A 12,655-nucleotide genomic window follows, 5' to 3' on the forward strand; every position below is an offset into this window, starting at 1 on the left:
TTAAGTTAATAGTTAATGGTACCTTGTATGAAGTTAAGCTAAGACATGATTTTTGGGAAAGCCATGACTTGATTCATAACTTATATTAAATTGAAGTCATTTAGGGTTGTTTTGAAAACTAGAGAAATTAATTAATTAATTTTCATTTATATGTTCCTATGATTTAAATCAAGTTTTGAGGTGATACATGTAATGATCATGATAGGTTCTTGAACATATATTAAATTGAGTATGTTTGGATGAGAAATGAAATCTAGAGAAATTAGTTGTTTTATTAAATTAATTTCTATCTTTGTTGTATTAATGGTTTGAGGGTGAATTTCATATTGATTACATGTTTACATCTTGATTTTAAACTTGTATAACACTTGTGAGATTATGTTCCTATTATTGGATTATATTGTTATAAACTGTAACAAGTTGCATAATGATTATTCAACAATTTGCATGCAATTGTAGTTGTGAACTAGAGCATGTATTGTGTTTCCAAAATTGGTTTGTCCATGGTAGATGGTTTTACATTGTATATATATATGTTATGTTAATACATATATGTTATTGCACAAATTGTTGATTTTAGAAACTTAAGATGTCGTTATTTTGACTAAGGCTAGGGCATGATTCTAGTATGGGGGATTGTCCCTTTACAAGTCTATTGCACACATAGGTAGGTTACCCATGGACTAGTAACCCTAAAGTAACTACAGCGCCGGTCTGATCCGGCGTGATGTCCAAGTATCCACTTTGGTTTGATTTCACACTTTAAATTCCAAGTTGATAACCTTGTGAGTTTACATTTTATTGCATTGTGTTGGAAGTTAGAATGTCAGTTTAACATTTTGGTTTAAATTACACGAATTGCATAGTTGTGTAAAGATAAATTTATGCATGCTCATTCCCTACGAGTAAACTTGTTTACTTACCCCAAAGTTACCGGGTGTTTTTCGGTTAAAGAAACGGTATTGTGGGATGCACAACACCCCTAGGCTTGCTTGACTACTTGGAGTATTTTTGTTATATTAGAATATACACTTGTTAGCATATCTTGCTCCATTTTGATTTATTTTGACAAAACATGTATTTATTGTTCAAACTATGTAACGTGCACTTAAGTGCACCTTTTGATACTTATTTTGTATGTGTAATATGTGGGCAATGGCCAATTTACATTTGGATTCACCTTTATGCATTATTCATGAAAAATTGCTTTTAAAGGGGAAAATTGTAAAACCTAAGGCTTTTAAGTATCATTTTTGCATCAGGAGGTATTTTTAAAGTTATGAGCTTTCTTTTGAGGTCTATTTATTTTATTCGAGGTGTGGCCAAGGGCCAAAAACCTTTCCAAATTTGCATATGCTCTTAGTCTCCATATTTTATGTTTTTAGACAAATTCTTGTGAAATGGAGGTTTGGTAGGTCACCTTTTGCATTGAGTGTTTTCGGAGGCCGTGAACCATTGTCGCATGTCTAAATAGATATAATACATTTGTGTGCATTCTTATTTGGGCACAAAACTCACCATTTCATAAAATGAACTTCCCTTGGACACTTTTTTGACATTTTATTTACAAATCTAATGTAAGGGCATTTTGAAAATTTTACCTTGACAAATGAATTCTGGTTTAGCATCATCACATAGAAAATGTGATTTTGGAGGGGGTTTTTTCACGGACTTTTTCAAGAAAATATCGTCTTGGTCTCGAAAATCCCATTTTTCTATTTTTTTTTTTACTGTTTTTGCACAATCTGGTTGGGTCGAACCGGTTCAGATGGGCTGAACTGGTTTCAGGGTCATTCTCTGGTCCAACATGGGCTCTCTACCCATGTTGAACTAGTTCAGGGTTGCTGAACTGATTCAGGATCTCCAGAGCATTTTTTTTAATTCCATCTTTGGTCTTCAAACTTTAATCTATCATAACTTTTTCATTTTAACTCTAATTTAGTCCGTTGTTAAGTCTAAATGGAACATATTCAAATAAGTTTTCCAATGGTACTAATTTTAGTTTTTGATTCTTTTCTTAACTCGAGATATACTCATTTTAGTGAGAGGATGTAAGTTTTTGGTTCGAAACGGGATAGGGTTCTTTTGGGATTTCTCTTCTTTACACCTTGGGACTTCATATAAGGTTACCAAAGGATGTTTTGGGATATGTTTGATCTCATTTGACTTATTGGAAGTCAAATTCCTTCTTCTAGGGGTAAAATGACCATTTTAGCCCTAGATTTCGTTCTAAACTGTTTTGAGACCTAGCTTTCGCTTTTGTTTTTCTTTGTACCTTGTAGCTTCTCGAGAAGGCACTTTTAGGTCTTAGAGATGAGGTTCACCACTAGTGACCACTTCATTTCCTTTTGCTTCTGTATTTGGGATCCAATAACAGGTCAGTTTTAGGTTACTCGCTGACGCACCGGAGTTTGAAAACTTAGGCCGTCACAGGTGGTTTCAGAGCTCCTAGGTTCGAAAACCTTTGGATGATGGGTTTTGGGTGCATATCATGCTTTTGTTGACTTTCTTTGATATGTTTACGTGCTTATATGGTGGTATGTTTAGGAGCTTATCTTAACCATTTTAGTACGTTGTATATGCTTGTCTGGCGTTAGCATGTTGTATATGCTTGTCTGGCGTTCATGTTATATATGCTTGTATATTTTAGCATAAATGTATGTCGCATACACTCCGTGCTTCTATTATGTGCTACTTATTTCGTGTATTCATGGCATAAGTCGTATTAGGTATTAATGAATTGTATTGTTGTTGACCTTCTCCTTTATGTGTGTAGCACCATAGTTTTGACTCGCGAAGAGTCTTCTCGTCACGTCAGAGTGGACGAGCAGGTTAAGGAATAGGTTACAGACACCAGGCTAGCATGGGGTCCAGGGATGCCCAGGGTTCAACTTCATGGCACGGATCTTAATCCTCCACGAGCGCCGACTTATGAGGAGCAGATCACACAAGGAGTGGCTCTGGGGATGTCAGAGTCCATTCAGCAGATGTTTTGTTAGCATATTATAGGGATGCAGATTTCGGTACCAGCACCAGCACCGGCACCAGTCACTGGCACTAGTTACTAATGAGGCATTAGACTACTTCATGAAGTTATAGTGGGTTAAGATCGACCAATTTGCATGGAGCATAGATCCGCTTGCTTTAGAGGCATGGTTTGATCTCATGGTACACAAGCTCGATAGCATGGCAGTGTCTACAAACCGATTGAGGATCTCCTTGACAACCTCTACGTTCATGAGAGATGCTGATATCTGATGGAGGTCCATAACCAATATCCATGATGTGGAGGTGATGACTTGGGAAGAGTTCAGGACATTGTTCTTCGACTGTTTCTTTTCGAGGGTTATAAGGCAGGACATGAGAGTGCAGTTCACAGGTCTCTATCAAGGCATGATGAGTGTCATTGAGTATTACACACACTTCACTTATCTTTCCCGCTATGTACTGGAGATGGTAGCCACCGATGAGCTCAAGGCGAGGAAGTTTCAGGATGGGTTGCATCTTGATATTAGGCCACCGATTTCAGTATTAGATTTGAGGACCTACGGAGAAGTAATACAAAAAGCTATGTTGGTTGAGACAGAGGACCAAGATCAGCGCAAGATCAAGGGTTCATATAAGCAGTCTCGTGGAGAAGCTTTATCAGTATCTATTAGGGGTCAATGGAAGAAGGCTAAGGCCGGGGACAGTTCTTGTGTTCAAGGACAGTCACAACAAGCTCAATCTACACCCACAGTTCTTATTTCCTTGGGGAAGTTGATTTGTCACCATTGTCAGCAACTGGGGCACATCAATTCTCACTGCCTATAGTTACAGCCTCAGGGCAGTCCTTATCAGATGGGTAAGTCTTCAGCTTTGACGCAGGGGCTCCAAGGGGTTTGCCATTACTACAAGCGGCCCGGGCATTTCAAGAGGGAGTGTCTATGCCTATAGAACAGAGCACAGAGTGGCACTGGTTCACAAGCTACACCGGCATAGTCTACAAATGTTCAGTCAGGTTTCAGGGTGCCTCAGGCACCACAGCTAGTGGCACCGTCAGTTGGTTCTTATTCGGGTAGAGTATCTACACCTACAGCTTCCGGACATCAGTCGGGCCATCGAGGTAGTTCTTAGCAGTCAGGGGCTCAGGGATGAGTCTACGCATTACCATAGGCCGATATCTCTACAGGAACTTCTACGGTTTGAGGTATTTTTCCAGTTTTTAGTTCTTGGGCTAGAGTTCTTGTTCACACGGGTGCGTCGCATTCATTCATATCTGCTTCATTTGCACATTCTTAGGGTCTGGAGGTCACACTGTGGGATAGTTTCCTTTGTGTTGACATACCAGATGGGGTCCAATGTCTTTGAACCGTATTTATCATGGTTGTGCTATTGAGATTGCAGGGTAGATTTTAAAGTTCAATTTCGTCATTTTTGACATGACTAGCGTTGACGTCATTCTCGGGATAGACTAGTTCTCTTTCTTTCATGCCACGATCGATTGCTTCTGTGGGCGGGTGTTTTTTTGCAGTCCCATGGGAGATTGTTTTCACTTCATGGGAGATCAGAGCGATTCCCACTCGATGATGATTTTCAGTATCGGTGACTGGGGTCGCTACAGGTTCTACTTGGCTAGCCTGTTAGCCGACGAGGATAGCAGTTCAGGTTGTGTTTTTCCAATAGTTGTTGAGGAGTTTCTTGATGTCTTTCTAGAGGAGTTGATGGAGCTTCATCCTCTTCGTGAAGTTATCTTTGCCATCGACATCATTCCCGGTAATGTGCTAATCTCTATTGCACTATATTGTATGGCACTGGTAGAATTGGATGAGCTGAAAGCTCAATTGGATAACTTAAAAGCGAAGGGCTTTATTCATCCTAGTGCTTCATCTTACGGAGCACCGATTCTTTTTGCGAAGAAGAAGGATGGGTCTTTGAGACTTTGCATCGATTATTACAAGCTGAACCACGTTACGGTCATGAATAGGTATCATTTGCTAAGGATTGATGACTTGTTTGATCAGTTGAAGGGAGCCACTTATTTTTCAAAGAATATTTTGAGATCGGGTTACTATCAGTTGAGGGTTAAGGATAAGGATATATCTACGACCGGTTTTCGCACACGGTATGGCCATTATGAGCTTCTAGTGATGCCATTTGGTTTGACCAATGCTTTAACAGCTTTTGTGAACTTGATGAACCGTGTATACAGTGACCATTTTGATTAGTTCATTGTGGTCTTCGTCGATGACATTCTCGTATACTCAGCTTCGGTGGAGGAACATGAGTATCATTTGAGGACAGTGTTGTATATCTTTAGGAATAATCGGTTGTATGTTAAGTTCAAGAAATACTAGTTTTGGCTACCGGAAGTGAAGTTGTTTGGACATGTTGTGTCAGGGGGCGGTGTTGCAATGGATTCGTCGAAGATTGAGTCGGTGATGGATTGGGAACGTCCAAAGACAGTGTTTGAGATTCAAAGTTTCCTTGGCCTAGCCGGCGACTACCGAAGATTTGTTCGGGATTTCTCTCATTTAGCTGCACCTATGACTCGACTTACCCACAAGGGGGTCAGGCTCGTATGGAACGTAGCATGTGAGTTTATTTTTTAAGAGTTGAAGGTCAGGTTGACATCGGCTCCAGTTTTGATCATTCCTGAACGTGGTTTAGGTTATGTGATCTTTTCTAATGCTTCGCGGGAAGGTTTGGGTTGCATCTTGATGCAGACAGAATGGGTAGTTGCTTACGGGTCTCGATAGTTAAAGACTCACTAGTTAAACTATCCAACACATGATTTGGAATTTGTAGCAGTTATCTTTGCCCTGAAGGGGTGGAGACACTATTTGTATAGGGAGAAGTTTTAGGTTTTCTGTAACCACAAGAGTCTCAAGTATCTCTTTTCTCATAAGGATTTAAACTTAAGACGGCGCAGATGGGTTGAGTTCATGGAGGACTATGACTTTGAGTTACAGTATCATCCAAGTAAGGCCAATGTAGTAGCCGATGCATTGAGTAGGAAGTCATGGGGAACTCATGCTAGCATTTTCATTCATAGATGGAAGATGCTAGAAGAGCTTGCAGTTCTTAGTTTACAGTCTTATGAGGATGTTTCACCGGCTATTTTGTTTAGCCTTGTGACTCAACTGGCTCTGGTTAGTAGAGTTATTGAGGCAGGAAGATAGAGAGATGAAGGCCATTCGTGTTTAGATTACAAGAGGTGAGGATGTAGAGGGTTGGACCTTACATTCAGATAGTAGTCTTAGGTACAAGGGGATGATGTTTGTTCTTTTGTCTTATCATGAAAACGTTCTTTGGGATTTTCACCACTCTCGGCTCGTAGTTTATCCTGGTGGTATGAAGATATATCACAATCTGCGACGATAGTTTTGGTGGCAGGGCATAAAACGGAATGTTTCATAGTTTGTGGCTCGATGCCTTATTTGTCAGTAAGTGAAGTCAGAGCATCAGCGACCAGCAGGATTGTTACAGTCATTACCAGTAGCTAAGTGAAAATGGGAGCATATCACTATGGATTCCGTATCGAGACTTCCGAGGTCTCAGTTAGGGAATGATGCCGTTTGGGTCATAGTTGATAGGTTGACTAAGACAACTCACTTTTTGCCCATGGCAATGACAGACAGTGCAGAGAGACTGAGTGGACTGTTTGTGAGACAGATTATCAAGCTTCACGAGGTTCCTATGTCTATTGTTTCAGATAGGGATCCGTGATTCACGTCTCACTTTTGGTAGAGTTTTTAGGAGGCTCTTGATACGGGGCTTCATTTCAACATGGCATTCCATCCTCAGACTGATGGTCAGTCGGAGTGCACCATTCAGATATTAGAGGATATGTTACGGGCTTATATCTTGGATTTCGAGGGTAGTTGGGACAACTACTTGCCTTTGGTTGAGTTTGCCTATAACAAAAGTTACCAAACCAATATTGGCATGGTACCTTTTGAGGCGTTGTATAGTAAACCCTGTAGATCTCCAGTTTGCTAGACCGAGGTCGGTGATACTGTTGCCTTGGGTCCCGACATTGTCATTGAGACTACAGAGAAAATCTAGTTGATTAGACGGCGGTTGCTACCACACAGAGAATACAGAAGAGTTACGCTGATAGGAGGAGACGATCCTTGTCTTTTGAGTTAGGGGACCATATCTTTCTTAAGATTTCTCCGCACAAGGGGCTTCTGAGATTTTGATAAACTGCCAAGTTGTCTCCTAGATTCATTGGACCATTTGAGATTTTAGAGCGTGTTAGTGAAATTGTTTATCGTTTGGCATTGCCGCCAGACCTAGATAGGGTTCACGATGTCTTTCATGTTTTTATGCTGAGAAAGTACAAGCCGAACCCATCGCATATTCTACGGTGGACTGATGTGGTTGTTGATGAGGATGTGACCTACGAGGAAGGTTCGGTCCAAATTCTTGATTCACGAGAGCAGGTCTTACGGACCAAGACCATTCTATTGGTTAAGGTCCTGTTGAAACACTACGGCATTGAGGAGGCTACCTGGGAGCTCGAGTAGGAGGTTCGCTCCCGGTATCCCCATTTGTTCTCTCTTTTAGGTACGGCTTGATTTCAGAAACGAAATCCCTTTAAGGTGGGGAGGTTGTAATGACCCGGTCATTTCCCTCATTTCCTTTGTTCAGCATTTTTTGTTTTTTATGTCTTTTTCCTATTTTGTCTTTTTCCCAGTTTCTGTTTTTGTTGCATAACCTCACTTTTGTACTCGGATTTGATTTCGGCTTTGCATGCATTCATGATATTTGATTTCCATGAAATATGTATTTTTACTTTTGTAGAAAAGCATGCTACGTGTTTACTTTTCTCGTAAAGGGTATGGATACGTAGTTTCTTCGGAAACATTCTTGACTTTTGAGGTTTTAGTGTAATTAGATAAAGTAATTATTTTTTGTCTTAGGGACTGTTGCCCAAGTATAGACTCTAGGGGGGGGGGGGGAGGTGAATAGAGTCTAAGCAAACTAAGGTTAATTTTTCAATATTGATTTATCAATTAGAGTTAAACTTAACTTCTTTGGCAAATATTGAATGATGCAAACTGAATTTAAGCTTTAATTGTCAATATTTATGAAGAGGCACATCAAGAAATACATGAAACAATAAATATGAGAGATAAAGATAGAAGTTGCAAACATGTACTCAGCGATTTTAGCAAGGTTCGGAAACTCCTACTCCTCGGCTCAAGACCCCTCTTGAGACTTCCCAATTCACTAAGGCTTCTCCTTACGGGTGGAGAGCAAACCTTTTACAAGAAACACCTTCTAGCTTCTAAGTGCTAAGAGATACACCTTCTCTTAGTCTTCCTTGAGCCACACCAGCTCTTACAAGATTTTGAAATATATAGATGAAGTACAAGATAATCTCTCTCTCAGATCTGAAGTACAAGATGTAGCTCACTTTAGAGTATGTATGAATAACTTAAAGCTCAACTCTCTTTTATGATATATGATGTGTATAAAAAGATGATGAAAAGCTTTGATTGCTAGTAGATCTTTTTCAATAAATGCTACACTCTTTTATGAAGTTATTCAGTTATTATATACACTTTCAGATGATGTCTGATACTTTTCTAGCTGTTGACACACACCCCAAGACAGAAATGCCCGTTTGAATTTTAGAATGCACAGCTTCGGTCGACCGAAGTGAAACTCCCTTGAGTTTCGGTCTTCCGAAATGAACTTCTGTTTGGACACCCTTCTCAGTACTTTAGCTTCGGTAGACCGAAGAGGAACCCATGTTTATTTCGGTCGACCGAAATAGTTTCAGGATTGAACTTCACCCTTTCGGTATATCTATTTCGGTAGACCGAAGTGAACTCTCAGTTATTTCGGTCGACCAAAATAACTATTAGTTGGATCTGTATATTTATTTCGGTAGACCAAAATAAAATGATGGTTTATTTCGGTAGGCCGAAATAACTTGAAGCTTTGATCCTAACTCTTGGTTCATTTCGGTAGACTGATACACAAATACTTCTCATTTCGGTAGACCGAAATGGATTCACATTTTCAGATAGGGATATGCTTAAGTCCTTTGTTCCTTAGTCATGGTAATTGAGATGATATGCATAATGTTGGAGAGTTTGAGCTTCAAGATATTCATATACACTTTAACAAGGCTTCCTAAGAAACTCACCAACCTAGCTAACCCCATTTTGATGTCTCGTGATGACTTGACTTTGACTTGTGATTGCTTGGTCCTTTGCTCATGCCTTGGTGTTGCTTCTTCAGTTTTGTCCTTGTATTGTAGTGCTTGTTTTGATGAATGCTTTGCTCTGTAATTTCACTCAAGAAGACATTACTAATCATAGAACATCATTAATGAATTATGATCATCAAAAACCTTTGATTCAAGGTCAACAATCTCCCCCTTTTTAATGATGACAATTCATTGATGTGTTCGTCAAATGAGAATAAGTATGTGAGTGATTCTCCCTCTATTGATGTGCATAGACTTGATAAATAAGAGATTTACAAATCTCCCCCTTTCCTTGTGCAATCATTTAACCATCATTAGAATTGAAAGTGTAACGACCCGGTCATTTGCCTTCCTTTCCTTTTTCTTGAAATTTTACGAATGAATTTTTTTTCGTTTAATTTTCCTTTCTGAGCACTGTTTCGTGTTGCTTAGTGTCATCTCGAGTGCTTGGAATTGGTTTCTGAGACTCTTTCATGTGAATTGACAACTTCCTTTGAGGACCGAGTCATTTTCACATTTTTCGTTTTTCGATACTATGCGCTATTTCGTCTTTTTCCCTATTTCGTCTTATCTCCGTTTGTCAGTTTTTGGCACAACCTCACTTTTCAAGCTCGAAGTTGGTTTTTGACTTCACGTATCCTTATCGTGAGTGGTTTCCACGAAATATGTATCTTTACTTTTGCAAGAAAGTACTCTGGTTGCTCCCGGTGCCCATAGGGGCATGGATGCATAAATCTTTGGAATTAATTTCATTTCTTGGGGTGTCTTTCATAAATATCTTTTGAAGATATTTTATTTCAGGGGCATCTAAGAAAATATTTTTGGAAGATATTTTCATTCTCGGCCATAGGTGCAGTTTTCACTTTTTGGAGGGGCCATTGTGCAATTAATGAAAGTTATTGCAAAATGTCTTGTTTTGAGCCTAGATCCTTGTACGGGATTCATTTTCACATTTCGTCGAGTTGTGTACTCTTGGAATTTCCTCCTGGTCGATGTTTTCCAGTTTCAGGGTTTCTAGCCTTAGTTTTTGCCAAACTTGTTTTGGGCATAACTTTCTGCTCGGGACTCAGTTTTTAACGCTGTTTTTTCTGTTATTCATATTTTATCATTTTGAATCTTTTTCATTCACAAAGTTTTGCCATTTGAGCGCGTCTGCTCAAATTTTACTTTTTTTGACCCGGCGGGGCCCGTTTGGGGCACTTTTTGAGATTTCTATAAAAGGGGGGTGAGATATATCATTTTTCATCTTCTCCCCTCTTCATGCACGACCTGGAGCTCCCATGGCAGCCCAAGGGGTGCTGCCATCTTCTTTCTCCTCTTTTGGTTCACTTTTCCTTGATGGAAAGTCTTCGGCCTTAACGTTTGTTGTTCCCCTCGCCGTGCTCTACCTTTCCCCCTTATTAGAATTCAGTTTTGACCATTTCTTGAGTTTGGTTTTGAGGTCAAGTTATGATTTTCATGGGGCTTCTTGCGGATTCTTGTTTACGGTGTTGTCCCCGACAAAACCTCGCGGTATCGTCGAATTCGGAGCACTTTTATTTTGGTGGGCCTTTGGGATTTTCATCTCAAATTGAGGTAGGGGATGTTTTAGGTTTAAATTCTTGTTATATAGCATGCTTGTGATACTTATACTACTTGTTTGCATGATTAAATATAAAATCTAGAGATTTTATTATTTATTTTTCTTGTACGGGATCTAATTTTCCCGGTTGCTTATGACTTGGTTTAAACATGTAGCATGATTTTATATTGCCCCTTGATATGCTCATTGTCATGTATTAAAATTGGAACATTTGAATAAGTATTAAAGATTTTATTTAATATTTATCTTAGGTGAAAGATTAATTCACATGGCCTTAACTAGCTTAAAATTAATATGTGTTAGCATATTAAATTAGGCCTTAGCACGCTCTCCAACATAGTTGAATTTGAAAGTGATTAGAGGTGTTTTGAAAATTAGTGATTATTAATTAATTTGATTAATTAATTTGCCCCGAGTGCACTATTCACTCTATTTAAATTCCGACTTGATATTCTTGATTTACATGCCACATAGCTTCACATATATTTGATTTAGAATATTCGGTTAGGTTTTGAAACCTTTTATTTAATTAAATTCCATGTTTAAGATTTAATCCTCATGGTGATATACAACTTGGAATTGTATTATGGCATGCTAGACAATTAAGCTTTGGTGTGGTTGTTCACATATATTAAATTGGGGTTAATTGCATGAGAATTGCAACTTTTAATTTATATTTAACTTTAGTGAAAGGTTAAGTCACATGGTCTTAAATTGAATGAAATAAACTTGTAATGTGATATTACATTAGTCCTTAGCATATTCTCTAAGATATGTTAAATTGAGAGCATTTGGTTAAGTTTGAAAATCTAGAGATTTTAATTAAAAGAATTAATTAAAATCTATTTTGTGGTCCCAATAGCTTAATTAAGGTTTTAACTTGATATTTGTATTGGCCATGACTTGTTTACTAGTATATATTAAATTGGGACTATCTGAAGTTGTTTTAGAACCTTAGGATTTAAATTAACATGATTTAATTAAAGTTCTATTTTGTTGTTCTAACAACCTAATTGAGTTTTAGAATGGATATAGGTGATGACCTTACCATGCCTTTTAACATCTATTAAATTGAGGTTAATTGAAATTGAATCGGAATCTAGAGAATTTAATTGTGTTTATCTATTTAAATTCTATCAATTTGCTCCATGATCTAGTTGTGTTTTAGAAGTGGTTTCTATATTCAAATCATGGACTTGGATTTGTTGTATAGTTATTTGGTTATGTTTTGAACATTGGATAACATAGTTGCTATGTTTGTATTCATGAGAATATATTTTCCTTATTGAATATATTGTTGCATTGTGTAATGATTTGCACACTTCGTATTTAACATCTTTCATGCATAGCGTGTAACGAATCACACATTGAAGATTCGACATTCATCATATCATATTAGTTGTGGATTTAGAGCATGTATTGTATAGGTTTCCAAATTTGGTTGTGCTTAGTAGATAGTTGATTATCTTGCATATTCCTGTTGATATATGCATTGTTGCACAACTTGTTGATTTTAGAAACTTGGGGATGTCGTTGTTTGACTATGGCTAGGACGTGGTTCTAGTACAGGGGATAGTCCCTCTATATATAGTCTAGTGCGCACATAGGGAGGTTACCCATGGGCTAGTAACCCTAAAGTAACTATGTTGTCAGTCTGATCCGACGTGACGTCCGAGTATCCACTTTGTTTGATTTCGCATTTCATTTTCAAGTTGATAACTAGATGATGTTGTAACTTGTTGTTTCTTATTTGTTGTTCCATTTTAAGTTACAAGATGTTAACTTTGCGAAATTGTGCTTTATACGTTGTATTAGAAGTTCCAATGTTGGTTAAATTGCATCGATATTGAAAATCGTGTTTTGACGTT

This window comes from Cornus florida, unplaced genomic scaffold (genome assembly GCF_030987335.1).
Source record: "Cornus florida cultivar Cherokee Brave unplaced genomic scaffold, ASM3098733v1 CherokeeBrave_3.0.0_Hap2_Chr06, whole genome shotgun sequence".
NCBI classification, from domain to species: domain Eukaryota; kingdom Viridiplantae; phylum Streptophyta; class Magnoliopsida; order Cornales; family Cornaceae; genus Cornus; species Cornus florida.